The sequence below is a fragment of the Phyllobates terribilis genome, unplaced genomic scaffold, assembly GCF_046119375.1.
Source record: "Phyllobates terribilis strain yellow unplaced genomic scaffold, ASM4611937v1 Scaffold_4__5_contigs__length_816908805, whole genome shotgun sequence".
Classification (NCBI taxonomy): Eukaryota; Metazoa; Chordata; class Amphibia; order Anura; family Dendrobatidae; genus Phyllobates; species Phyllobates terribilis.
In genome coordinates this window covers 149,965,121-149,979,664 of record NW_027362764.1, presented here as the reverse complement: position 1 = coordinate 149,979,664, position 14,544 = coordinate 149,965,121, and the positions used below count along the sequence as shown (strand labels likewise).

General features: G+C 39.9%; 1 protein-coding gene across 4 annotated transcripts in view; it reads right to left on the bottom strand.

The window, feature by feature from the left end:
* Positions 1 to 14,544, bottom strand: part of MACC1 (MET transcriptional regulator MACC1) — a 187,514-nt gene that overhangs the window by 156,008 nt on the left and 16,962 nt on the right. The window contains exon 2 of one of the 4 annotated variants that reach the window (XM_073677838.1): positions 5,696 to 5,789. The exons of the other annotated variants lie outside the window; for them this stretch is intronic. The gene's annotated coding sequence lies outside the window, so the exon portion shown is untranslated. The remainder of the gene's footprint in view (positions 1 to 5,695; positions 5,790 to 14,544) is intronic. 4 annotated transcript variants of the gene reach the window in all.

The window sequence follows — 14,544 nt, the reverse complement described above, 5'->3', positions numbered from 1 at the left end:
GCCTGAGCACGCTGAAGATAATAGGTGCTCGCCCAAGCATGCTCGTAAATCTCGAGCAACGAGCATGCTCGATCATCACTAGTAATTACAAAATTCCTTAGGGCCCCGGGGGATATATTGGGGGGGTAATATAAAGTACTGGACAACCCCTTTAACAGAACATAACTCATTAGCTACCAAATACTTTAGTTGCTAATATCTTCCCAGAGAGTCAAAATTAAAACAAAACAAAAAACACATTCTACTCTAATCTGCAGCCAATATTCCATTGTGTGTTTATCTCAAAATTAAACATTTGGTGAAAGGTTCTCTTTAAAGGGCAAGTATCAGGTTTTCCCTATAAAAAAGTTGCTACCACATTCTTTAGCCTTTTAATACATTCCTAACAAGCCTACTATATCCCTAGGCAGCACCATATTTCTTAAAAAAAAAAAAAAAAAAAAAAGCTTTGAAATTGTCCAGTTCAGCATTCGAATGAGCACATAGTGGTCTAATGGGAGTGTCCGAATCAAGCTAAGCTACCCCTCTCTGTCTTGTATTGCTGCTTTGTCTTCTACTTCATCCACATAGCCGTCAAAGCCTCATGTCAGTGCATGCGCAGGATCTCTTCCAATTGGGTAGAGGAAAGGCCTCTGCAGTAATTAATATTGAGTAAAATTAAAGTGGTTGTCCAAGTTTAGGATGAACTTCTGAATCTTCACATCGTGTGCACTGCACGCATTCAGGATTCTCCGTTGTCGGGGGTGAGAGCACATGATCACGTGATTGTATGTAAGCGATTTGCATACTTCGGGCTACATTACAACTAGACATAGAAGATAATTGGGCGAGGTTGGGCACATCTAGTTGGCATGCGACAGTATATATGCAAAGTGCATACTTGTAGTCATGTGACTAACCTCTCTCGCCGCCTGTTCCTGAGAATCCTGACAGTATGCAGTGAGCTGTGTGGACTCATCCTAAACCTAGACAACCTCCTTTTGCGCAACATTAATTCATCCATCCTAAACCTAGGCAGCGCCTTTAATTTTGCTCAATATTAATTCCTCAATCCCAAACCTGGACAACCCCTTTAAGTTTAGCCAATTGCTTTAGCCCTCCACAACATTCCTATTCTAAATGCATTCTTCCCACAGAATGTTTAAGCACTTTGAACAGGGCCTATGGGTAATTTACCTATCTGTTTGTGGGAGGAAACTAGCTTAGGCCAGGTTTACACTGGCATTTATTGCTCCATTTTTCTATTCCGTTAAAGGAACAGGTAGACAAAACCCGAAGGAAAATTATTCATTCCTTGACAGACCCAATCAGTGTTAGACAGACCAAATTGATTATTGTAAGGTCTGTTTGGTTCATATAATTTGGCCAACATTCAAAACTTGCAACTGAGCCTTCAATAGGAGACCTAACCGTACCTGTAGCTATGCACACAAATATATATAGAGAACATAGTAATTCCATACAGATGTTGTTTTTCACTGGGTTTGAAGCCAGGACCCCGAAACTGTAAGGTAACAACAATTGCATCACATAATCAGATCCCTCCATGACAAGACACATCATGTAGTAATCTGTAGTTTATCCAAATCAGTACTTAAAGGGGTCTTCCCATGAACAAAGTTCATTTTAATCAATAGATCTTGGAATAATAATAATTTCCACAATTGCATGTGTTTAAAAAATGTTCCTGTTCTGAGATAATCTTATAAATGTTCCCCTGCTGTGTACTGTGTAATGGCTGTGTCTGACTGTACAGGAACATGGTCTGAGCATACCACAGCTCCTGGGCAGGGGAGGATACAAAAGAGTATACAGACATTACAGCATGGGATTGCAAATAATTTTTTGAGGTAAAACATTTTTTTAAATACAGGCAGTGAAATGCTTTATCTTACCAATAGAATCAGCTGCGATCCCCTGCTGTAATGTCTGTATACTCTTTTGCTTCCTCCCCTTCCCAGGAGATGTGGTATGATCAGACCATGTTCCTGCACGGTCAGACACAGCCATTACACAGTACACAGCAGGGGCCCATTTATAAGATTATCTCAGCACAGGAACATTTTTTTTAAACACATCCAATTGTGGAAATTATTATTATTCCAAGATCTATTGATTAAAATCAACTTTGATAATGGGAAAACCCCTTTATAGTACTTTAACCAAAACTCTCATTCTCTCATCTAGTGTATAATTCACGGCTTTCACAGTCAGTCGGGTCATACTTTTTGAATAACACATCATCCTTCTTTTTTGTTAATAAATTCTACTATTTACAATGCATTATGTCTTTGCATAGCTTACCACGTTACCAACAAGGTCAGTTAGGAGATCTGAATCCTACAATACAAAGTAGTTAAACCAGGTGTAGGATAAGGATTTCAAAGGGATGTACAGTATAACTTTTATTACTCCACAGACTCAGAAACATAAAATAATAAACTGAGCCTTTACTCACCTTTCCTAGGCCCAGTACTGTCTCACCGCTGCTGTTTTGGTCTTTGTTGATTGGCAGCAGTGGTGACTTAATGTCTGTAGTTGCTGCAACTGCTGCCGTCAATCACTAGGCTCATCGGCTCTGCTGATGCAGACAGCACCAGCAGCTGAACCCAGTGATTAGCTGCAGCACTATAGGCATAACGTCACCTCTGCAGCCAATAAACAAAGACTGGAGCAGCGGCATAGAGGAAGAGCTGAATACAGGCATGGTGAGTAAAAGCTCTGCTTGTTATTTTATATGTCTCTGAGACTATGGAGTAATAAAAGTTAAAAGAGGACAAGCCCTTTAATCCAAGTCTGGAAATCAATAAAGCAACACCTCAAACTATTAAAAAGGCAAGTGCAATTAGTATACATGCTGTACAATAAAAAGAACCATATTCTACATACATCCACTCCACAGAATCACCACCAACAGCTAATTTTTTTAAATTAACCCCTTCAGGACATTGAAATTTTCCATTTTTGTGCTTTTATTTTTTCATCCCCTTATTCCAAGAGCCATAACTTTTTTTATTTTTCAATCCCCATAGCCATATGAGGGCTTGTTTTTTGTGGGATGAGTTGTACTTTTAAGTGAGACCATTTATTTTTATTACGTGATGCACTCTAAAGCGGGAATAAAAGTCCAAGTGCGTTGAAATTGCAAAAAAAGTGCAATTCTAGAATTGTTTTTTTGCTTATTATTTACCATGTTCACAATATGGAAAAACTGATCTGCCTATATGATTCCCCAGGTCAGTATGAGTACGTAGTATTAAACATGTATAGATTTTATATATTTAAGTGGTGAAAAAAATTGGAAATTTGTAAGAAAAAAAAGTTTGCTTATGTCGCCATTTTTGGAGAATCATAGCGTTTCCATTTTTCAGGACCTGGGGTTGGGTAAGAGCTTATTTTTTGCGCCAAGAGCTGATGTTTTTATTGATACCATTTTGGTGTAGATACAATGCTTTGATTGCCTCCTGTTTCATTTTATTGCAATGTTGCGGAGGTCCAAAAAAACTAATTCTGGTATTTTGATTTTTTTCTCATTGCGCTGTTTACCGACCGTATTAATTTATTTTATATTTTGATAGATTGGAATTTTACGATTGCAGCGATACCAAATATGTGTATTTTTAATTTTTTATTTGTAATGTGGCAAAAGTGGGGTGATTTGAACTTGTGTTTTTTTTATGTTTTTAAAAACTTTTTTTTTCTCACTTTTAAATGTATTTAATAGTCCCTTTAGGGGACTTGAAGCTGTGATCGTCTGATTGCCTGTGCTATACATTGCAGGAATCACAATCTCCTATGGAGGATCATAGTAAGAGGCATGGGGGTCATCAGTGCACCTTCAGCGGTCATGAAAACCCTTTGGCACGAGACAGGGGTGCCGATGGCCGGGATAAATGACTCGCTTCCGGCCACTCTGTGTTAAATCCATCTGTAAACGATTGACAGTGGGATTTAACTGGTTGACAGCCACAAGCGGGCAACCGCTCCACCCGTAATTGTTAAAGGTGCATCATGTGCAGGGAAAGATGCGGGCTTGGTGTGCAGTCCCACATCAAAGGCGGGGTACACAACCTTTGACGTAAATATAGGAAGGGGTTAAAGGGAATCTATCCCTAGGTATTTACCAGCTAAACTAACAGCAGCATAATATAGGGGCAGAGACCCTGATTCCAGCGATGTGTTACTCACAGAGCTGCTTGCTCTGGTTTTTATAAAATCACTGTTTTATCAGCAGGAGATTAATACTGGAGGACTAGTAAACCTTTTGCTTTGTTGTCCTCCATATCATGAGCTTTATGTAACCCCGCCACCACCATTGATTGGCACCTTTCTGCCTATGCACAGTATGCACAGTAGACAGTATGCATAGTATAGAAAGCTGCCAATCACTGGGGTGGGTGGGTTATTAAGAGCACAGCATTCAGAGAACTGGTAGATCTATAGCAGATAAAAGTGATTTTATCAAAACTGCAGCAAGCAACCCAGTGACACATGGCTGGAATCTGTGTCTCTGCCCCTACATCATGCTGCTCCCAGATGGGGTTGCAGACAGAATCCCTTTGAGCCATTTCACCAGCCATCCAGCCCAGCAGGCCCAGTAAGAACAATGTGTGTGATGATGATACAGGAGCTTGGCTCCAGGACCCCAATGCTACCAGTACAACTGTTCAGAGGCTTTGGCGAGGTAGAGGACCATTTCTGTCATAATGCTGCTGAATCTAAAGCTACAAAGCTCCCAATAGGCTTCGGAAGGGGCATTACTTGCTGGACCTATGGCAGTGTGACATTGTGTTGTTTTCTGGCACATTTTGGTCTGACACACCAGAGGTTTTTTCAAAAACATGAATTGTCGTGCAGTAAAAAGGAATAGAGAACATATAGCGTTGCGGTGTATGTGACCTACGTAACTCTGGAAGGCGGATGCCTTACGATAAAAGCATGGTGAACCAGGCCACCTACTATAAGAAATGCTTCATACCTTGCATATCAATGTCGCATATGCAACTAATGTCCTTTCCAGGAGTGCCATATGTACACTATATGTCCTAAGTGTGAATGCTATGAGTTCTCTGTGCTAGTGATGACGTTTTTGACATGTGCCCATTGTGCCAGTAGCCTTTGCTTTTTTAGTTGTTTAAATGTTGTTTGAAAGAACACAGAAAGGAGAAAGTCTACGAAGAAATCCTTATTTTATACAATGCAGGTTTTGTTTTCAGATTTGTATATTCTTTTTAATTCTTCCCATTGAATAGAAAAGTAATAGTTCCTCTATAAGTTTTATTTTTTATTTTTTTTTTAATTGTGTAATGAAAAAAGCACGCCCCTCCAGTGTCTGCAGAACGTCGCCATATGGAATCCATCTGTCACCTTTCCTAATCCAATAAAACGTAAGATAAAGGCATGTGTCCATGGCGGAGCAGTTGACTTTACTTTTTACATAGCTTGGTTTTAAATATACTGCTGTAAAAAAAGCAGGTGCTGGATTTACTCAGCGCAATAGTGTGAGCCTTTATTGTAGCTGGATCTAACACCTGCAGCTTCACAATGTGCACTTATAAGGACCACAGTCAACATCAAGAGCTTTCGCCTTTGACAATGGTGCATTTATTCTCCATATCATGGCTGTTACAACATTTCTTATGATTCATAAAGTGAGAAAACAATAGATAAGGATATATGTGTAAGGAATAGTTACCCTGAAGCAGTGCTAAATGTGGAAAATGGCAGACATATATCCAGTGGAGCCTGTTCAATGGCACCGGGACCAAGCGAGTTGAAGAGGGCCAAGTCTAAAAAAAACAACATTTTAAAACAAGTCCCGTGCTTCTCTCGCCACCCTCCGTTTGCTCACATTGAGGACCCGATTCATCATTTGCTTTTTGTTTTTTAAGTAACTTTCCTTTTTTATCTTGTGGTATCGCTATCGCTGACTTTTTTTTGTGTCAAAATGGCATCTTTTTTCTGTTTTTAACTAATTTTGTGACTTTTTAGATCAAAAGTGGCGCAAAACTTGCTCATAAGTTTCTTGTACACTTCAAATCATGGAGGGGGGTGGTATACTCGAGTATATTTGTGACTTATTTGAAAAGTTGCCAATGATGAATCGGGTAAAAACATCTGGTAATCCTAAACCTCACATACAGCAGCAAACAAAAAAAAAGAAAGTGAATAGACTAACAGACCGGGCACAAATGGAAAGATGAATTTGGTGCAAAGAAAAATTTCAAAAAAAAAAGTGTAAAACACCAAAACTAAAAAAAAATCAGATGCAAATGAAATAATGAATCTGGCTTTATGTATCTACAGTCACATATAGATTACATTGATATTGTAGTACCACAGTCAATGAGGTTTTTAATATAAAAAATAATCTATGATATATTCTTACAACAAGCAGAATTGGAGAGCTGTGATACTTACAGCCATCAGTTTTCTTTTTGTCTGTACTTTGTGCATTGCTATGTTTGCATGACTTTTTGGTTGACAAATTGTAATGATTAGAACCTTACAGATAGCTCTCCACAAGCCTATATTCCAGAGTCCTAGCTTCCATACACTGCACTAATGAATGCTAAGCCACCTATAACTAATGTTCACAAATTACTAAAAAATTATTTGTGCTTAAAGGGGCTGTCCGGTCCAAATCAATAATTCGTCAGTCACTATGTGACTGCAGACTGATGAATCCCCCCACTATGCGCTGCGGGGATTCGCCAGTTTCAGACCCGGGACAGGAGGCTATGTATGCGTTATACATACTCTCGGACAGTGGGTGTGGCCTTGCTTTCATACACTTGTATGGATCGAGGCTGCACCCTCTAGACGGCCACGCCAACTGGCCGGCAGCATCACTAGATGAGGCGCGGCCTCACTCAATACAAGTGTATGGGAGCAAGGCCACATCCACTGCCCGGGATAATGTATAGCTCATATATAGCCTCCGGTCTTTTCTGAAGGTTTCTGTAGTTTTTTTCTGAATTATGGCCAGTTTAAACATGCATTTACATGCTACATTATACCAACTTAAGCCAAGCTCAGTTTTTGTGTTTTTTCTTTGTATATTTGCATTCTGTGCAAGCCAGGGTTTGGCCTCCCTTCCTTGAGCTGAAAAAATCACATTTAGATAGCTTCCCTGGGCTGGTGTCCACAGTTCAGGATACGGTCCGTTGTCTGCCCTTATTCACACAGTGAGGTCAACTTTGACACATGGTAAGGTTTTAAATATGGCTGCCCTCTCTCCCCAATCCTGCAAGCTTGCTGCCTCAGGGTCACCCAGGACTCTAATCTCTCCTTCAAACCACAAATCCAAGCCCTTTCCACTTCCTGCCGACTCCAACTCAAAAATATCTCCCAGATCCGCACATTCCTCAATCACGAATCTGCAAAAACACTAGTGCATGCCCTCAATCTCCTGTCTCGACTACTGCAACCTCCTGCTCTGTGGCCTCCCTTCTAACACTCTGACACCCCTCCAATCTATCCTAAACTCTGCTTCCCGACTGATCCATCTGTCCTCCCCACTATTCCCCGGCCTCTCCTCTCTGTCAATTCCTTCACTGGCTCCCCATTACCCAGAGACTCCAGTTCAAAACCCTAACCATGGCATGCAAAGCCATCCACAACCTGTCTCCTCCATACATCTGTGACCTAGTCTCCCAGTACTCGCGTGCACGCAACCCCCGATCCTCACATGATCTCCTTCTCTACTCCCCTCTTATCTCCTCTTCCCACAATCGCATACAAATCTTCTCCCATGCATCCCCCCTACTCTGGAACTCTCTATCTCAGCATATCAGACTCTCACCTACTGTTGAAACCTTCAAAAGGAACCTGAAGACCCACCTCTTCCGACAAGCCTCCAACCTGCAGTAACCCTCGCTCCACCAAGACCAAGCTCTACCCTCACCTACTGTATCCTCAACCATCCCTTGTAGATTGTGAACCCTCGTGGGCAGGGTCCTCTCCTCTCCTGTACCAGTCGCCGTCGCGTTTTTGTTCAAAATTATTGTAATTGTTTTTACTATATATAACCCTTTTATCACAAGTAAAGCGCCACGGAATAAATGGCGCTATAATAATAAATAATAATAATAAATAAATATTAGACAGAGTAGGACCATCCTGAATATGGCGTCACCGTGCCGTGATGGATTTTATACTATTTTTGATCAAAAACAGTATTACTAAGATCCCCATGTTGTTTAAATGCACTTTTGCTTTTTATTTTTTTACAGCAGGGCTTTGGTTAATTTTTGCTTTTTGTAGATTTTTACTTGTATGGAGCGAGGCCGCACCCACTAGACAGCCACGCCCACTGGCCGGCCACATCACTAGACAAGGCACGGCCTCACTCAAGACAAGTGTATGGGTCGAGGCCCCGTCCACTTGCTGGGATTATGTATAAATTAACTCATATATAGCCTTTGGCCCAGGTCTGAAACCAGTGAATCCCCGCAGTACACAGTGCAAGTGCTGGGGGGATTCATAAGTCTGCAGTCACACAAGTGACTGCAGACTTATCGATTTGGACCAGACAACCCCTTTAAACATATTTTTCTCACTGCCTGTTTTTAAACAATGTTTTACTTCAAAGAAAGAATCAGCTGTGATCCCCTGCTGTTCTGTCTGTATACTCTTTTGCTTCCCCCTCTGCCCAGGAGCTGTGGTATGATCAGACCATGTTCCGTACATGGTCAGGCACAATCATTGATTAAAATGAACTTTTGCTAGTGGGAAAACCCCTTTACGTAAAAAAAAAAAATAAAAATAAAAATCACACAACAAAATTGATATCCAAATGGATTAAAGCAGGGGTGTGAAATCTCTGGTCCGTGATATGTCAGTTTCTCCAGCCCCAGAGCAGATTTTTGTGGACCACAGTCCTTTTGCCACTGGCCATTTAATTCCTCTCTAAACTCTGAGCACAAACACACAGCTTTCACTACTGAATACTGCAGAGTATGTATTGAAGGATTATGTCCTGATTCTGATGGGTGCCCGCATCAGGGCGTTCGTTGTGGGCAGCATTACCACTCTCTGCTCTCCTGACTCTCTGATGATGAAGTCAGCAGCCGCAGTGTCTCCTTTGTGATGTATGTACCAGCTCCACTGTCTTCTATGTGATGTATATACATTAGACTCAGTGTCTCCTATATGATGTATACATATCAGCCGCAGTGTATCTTATGTGATGTATATACAGAAGCCTCACTGTCTTCTATGTGATGTATATGCATAAGTATCAGTGTCTCCTATGTGAAGTATATAGCAGTCTCAGTGTCTCCTATGTGATTTATACACAGCAGTCTCTGTGTCCCCTATGTGATGAATACCTCAGAGCTCCAACTGCTTGGCTTCTATAAATGTTACGTTAGCAATGATGATTTTCCCACTGTGAGGAGACCTGCAGTGTAATATGCATCTGTGTTCATAACAACTTACTTCTGTGATCAGTTCATTACAAAACTTATTGCAATGTGTCAACTGTGCTCCAGACCAATGCAAACCTTGAAAAGCAGTAGCAAGTAGCTGCATCATTATTACCACCTAACATCAAAGCCTTACCAAAGAGAAGTAGTTCCTGCCATCACATTAGGGGTGAGCTAATTAAATATTTGACTAAATATAGCAGGATAATTTCCAAGTTGATAATTTTGAACGGCCACCAAAAGATGGTATAAATATTGAAATGGCCCTTGGCAGAAGAATTTTTCCCCACCCTTGGATTAAAGTATATGCTCATCAAAGGTGAACCATCACTTATAATGCCTCAAACACATCAGTACTGTAAAGTGAAACAAAAAGATTTTCATTGACCTGGTATGGCATCCAATACTGCCTTTGTGGTAATCAGACCAGGACATTCTTCACTACTGCGGATGGCATCCCCGGACTGGCATCCTGGACACCTCTAGTGATTTCTAGGTTTCTAGATGTTGCATAAGGCTTAGTTACGAGGCCTCATGCGACATCATGATGTATATCAGGTTGCAACATCAATACACAGCGGTAGCTACTAAGGTCATGTTGCGCCCCAGACGCAGGCTGCAGAAGTGAATGCCGCAGAGGACAGGACAGGATGCCGGACCAGAACAGCATGAATCTGTTTTTGCTCAACTCTACAAGACAGATTCCCCTCCTTCCACTAACAGAGTACATGTTTCTTTAAAGGCACCTATGGACAGTTGATGAAGTTGGAAAGAACAATCATACGGGATTGGATTTTTATTTTCTTTAACAATTACCTTCTTGAATTTGAACAATTTCACAAAAATATCAAAGAAATACTATAAATACTTGACACTTGAGCCCAAGCTTTACAGACAGTATTGTGTCCCTCTCTATGGTGCAAACGTAAATAGACAGCAAAGTTCTTATTTTCAAGCATTGACCATACAGTGTCAAATTTGTTTAGTGCCGCTAAAAATGTTTAGAGAATAAAACTGGGCTCGCAAGTTGGAATATGAAGTAGACACATACAGAACATTTTCTGAGGCTCTTGAAAACATCCAGTAGTTTCCTGCTGGGGGACATATTTTGTGAGTCACACACACATGTACACACAGGTGTGGTCTTTGTGTCAGATACCAGTAAAAAAAACAAACACAATGACATCACACAGGGAGCGACACAGGAGAATGTCAATGTGCTCTCACATTCAACCTCAAATAGCTAAATAAAACGTGCACCATAACCCTTGTCCTACAGAACAATAGAGCACATGTCTAAAATTAGTTAGGGTACATTCACACGGGGATCTCATGTAAGTACACTTTTTTTTTTCTAGAACAATTTTATGATTACATTCATGGTTTTAGAAAGCCGCAATATTGGTGAAACTGTCAAAAACGGCAGCAGGTTAGTAATGCAGCAGCTGTCTGCTACCATTACCAACTTGTAGACGAACCTTTGTATATAATGGTGTCCAGCTGGGAATTCTCTGTGTGTGATCAAAAATTTTCTTGATAACTTTGATTTAAATCCATTCTCTCTGTGATTATTAGTCTAGTGGGAACTTTTACTAAGTGATTGACAGTCTTCCATGCATGAGCATACATACTGATGCAGCTGTCAATCGTCCAGTACTACTCACTGGTCATACAATCTCAGCCAAAACAAAGAGTTAAAGAGGACCTGTCACCAGGTCAAAAGGGACCAGTTTATTTTAGTCCCGCTGCTCCTTGAGTACTGTGGGGGTTTTTTGCTTAGTTTTTTTTATCTTGTATTGTTTTAAATTCTTCATACTGTTCTAGACATATGGGTTTTTCTTATTTTTGTACTAAAGGGGACACCGTTCATAGGGTAATAATGTAGAGCAGCCTTTAGTCACGCACCCGAGAATCCTGAGAACCATGCCTCATTGTTTAGTGCAATTTTCTTGGGGCTCTACCAAAGAGACCCAGATCTCTGGAACAGTTTGGCGGATCTATAAAAATAAGGGAATTCTTGGGAGAAGCGGGAAAAAACAAGAGAAACAATTGGCCACTTTTGATCTGGTGACAGGATCTCTTTAGGGCTCACTGTCACATGTGTCCTGTCAATTTTTTCTACTGACAGCACACTGTCACATTATACAGTCATATGAAAAAGTTTGGGCACCCCTATTAATCTTAAGCTTAATGTTTTATAAAAATTGGTGTTTTTGCAACAGCTATTTCAGTTTGATATATGTAATAACTGTTGGATACAGTAATGTTTCTGCCTTGAAATGAGGTTTATTGTACTAACAGAAAATGTGCAATCTGCATTCAAACAAAATTTGACAGGTGCATAAGTATGGGCACCTCACCAGAAAAGTGACATTAATATTTAGTAGATCCTCCTTTTGCAAAAATAACAGCCTCTAGTCGCTTCCTGTAGCTTTTAATGAGTTCCTGGATCCTGGATGAAGGTATTTTTGACCATTCCTCTTTACAAAACAATTCCAGTTCAGTTAAGTTTGATGGTCGCCGAGCATGGACAGCCTCTTCAAATGATCCCACAGATGTTCAATGATATTCAGGTCTGGGGACTGGGATGGCCATTCCAGAACATTGTAATTGTTCCTCTGCATGAATGCCTGAGTAGATTTGGAGCGGTGTTTTGGATCATTGTCTTGCTGAAAGATCCATCCACTGCGTAACTTCAACTTTATCACTGATTCTTGATCACTATTGCCAAGAATCTGCTGATACTGAGTGGAATCCATGCGTCCCTCAACTTTAACAAGATTCCCAGTGCCGGCATTGACCACACAGCCCCAAAGCATGATGGAACCTCCACCAAATTTTACTGTGGGTAGCAAGTGTTTTTCTTGGAATGCTGTGTTTTTTTGCCACCATGCATAACGCCTTTTTGTATGACCAAACAACTCAATCTTGGTTTCATCAGTCCACAGGACCTTCTTCCAAAAAGAAATAGGCTTCTTCAAATGTGCTTTTGCATACCTCAGCCGACTCTGTTTGTGCGTACTTGCAGAAACGGCTTCTTTCGCATCACTCTCCCATACAGCTTCTCCTTGTGCAAAGTGCGTTGTATAGTTGACCGATGCACAGTGACACCATCTGCAGCAAGTTGATGCTGCAGCTCTCTGGAGGTGGTCTGAGGATTGTCCTTGACTGATCTCACCATTCTTCTTCTCTGCCTTTCTGATGTTTTTCTTGTCCTGACACTTCTGGCCTTAACAAGAACTGTCCCTATGTTCTTCCATTTCCTTACTATGTTCCTCACAGTGGAAACTGACAGGTTAAATCTCTGAGACAGCTTTTTGTATCCTTCCCCTGAACAACTATGTTGAATAATCTTTGTTTTCAGATCATTTGACAGTTGTTTTGAGGAGCCCATGATGCCACTCTTCAGAGGAGATTCAAACAGGAGAACAACTTGCAAGTGGCCACTTTAAGTAGCTTTTCTCATGATTGCATACACCTGGCTATAAAGTTCAAAGCTCAATGAGGTTACAAAACCAAAAAAAGTGCTTTAGTAAGTCAGTAAAAAGTAGGCAGGAGTATTTAAAACAAGAAAATGATAAGGGTGCCCATACTTATGCACCGGTCAAATTTTGTTTGAATGCAGATTGCACATTTTCTGTTAGTACAATAAACCTCATTTCAAGGCAGAAACATTACTGTATCCAACAGTTATTACATATATCAAACTGAAATAGCTGTTGCAAAAACACCAATTTTTATAAAACATTAAGCTTAAGATTAATAGGGGTGCCCAAACTTTTTCATATGACTGTAGTATAAGAGGTTATTCACGTCATTTTTGCTGTTGTTGACTAATGGTCCTTCTCAACTGAATAGAAACGTCTTATATTTGCCAAAATTGTGGCTGAAACTCACCCATTCTAGTGAATAGGCCAATTCTAAAAATTAAAAGCACAATGATGCTGAGTTACTTTTATATGTTGTCTGTTTTCGCTGGCTGTTTTCTAGAAGTTTGGAAAGTCGCCATCAATTTTTTTTGGGGATATGGATGACACACTGATGGTAAAAACTGACACTCCTATCAAAAACGGATGAAAAACAGATGTTGCAAAATGAGCTAATTTTTGTATATAAGAAAAATCTATGATGATTACCAAAAGTGAAAAATTTCAGTGGTAAATGGTCTTCTCAAAGAAGAGACCAATATACACAGAATGCACACATCTATGGTATGTTGCACTTGTATTTTGGTCATCCATTTTTAAAAATTGTCTGAACTTTTTTTATCCATTAAATCTTAGCATGGATAAGTTAAAAAAATGAATAAAAAATAGGATGAAACTTTGAAGTGCAAAGTAAGTCTTTCGGGTTTCATCTGTGTTTAACGAATTCCCATAAACATTAATGCGGGAGTCTGATCTTAAAAACAGATAAGAAGAGGACATGCTTTGAGTCTCACAGACTGGACACACAGGTTCAGAATTAGAGTGGATGTGTGTTTAGATCAATGAGACCAAGAAGAAAAACCTGACATCACATGGATGTGTACAATGGATGTGTGAATATAGTTTAACCCCTTTACAACCCAAGGTGGTTAGCACGTTAATGACCAGGCCAATTTTTACAATTCTGACCACTGTCACTTTATGAGGCAATTATTCTGGAACGCTTCAACGGATCCCCCTGATTCTGAGATTGTTTTTTCATGACATATTGTACTTCATGATTGTGGTAAAATTTCTTCGATATCACTTGCGTTTATTTGTGAAAAAAATGGAAATTTGGCGAAAATTTTGAGAATTTTGCAATTTTCAAAATTTTAATTTTTATGCCCTTAAATCAGAGAGATATGTCACACAAAATAGTTAATAAATAACATTTCCCACATGTTTACTTTACATCAGCACAATTTTGGAACCAAAATTTTTTTTTGTTATGGAGTTATAAGGGTTAAAAGTTGACCAGTGATTTCTCATTTTTCCAACAAAATTTACAAAACCATTTTTCTAGGGACCACATCACATTTGAAGTCACTTTGAGAGGTCTTTATGACAGAAAATACCCAAAAGTGACACCATTCTAAAAACTGCACCCCTCAAGGTGCTCAAAAACACATTCAAAAACTTTATTAACC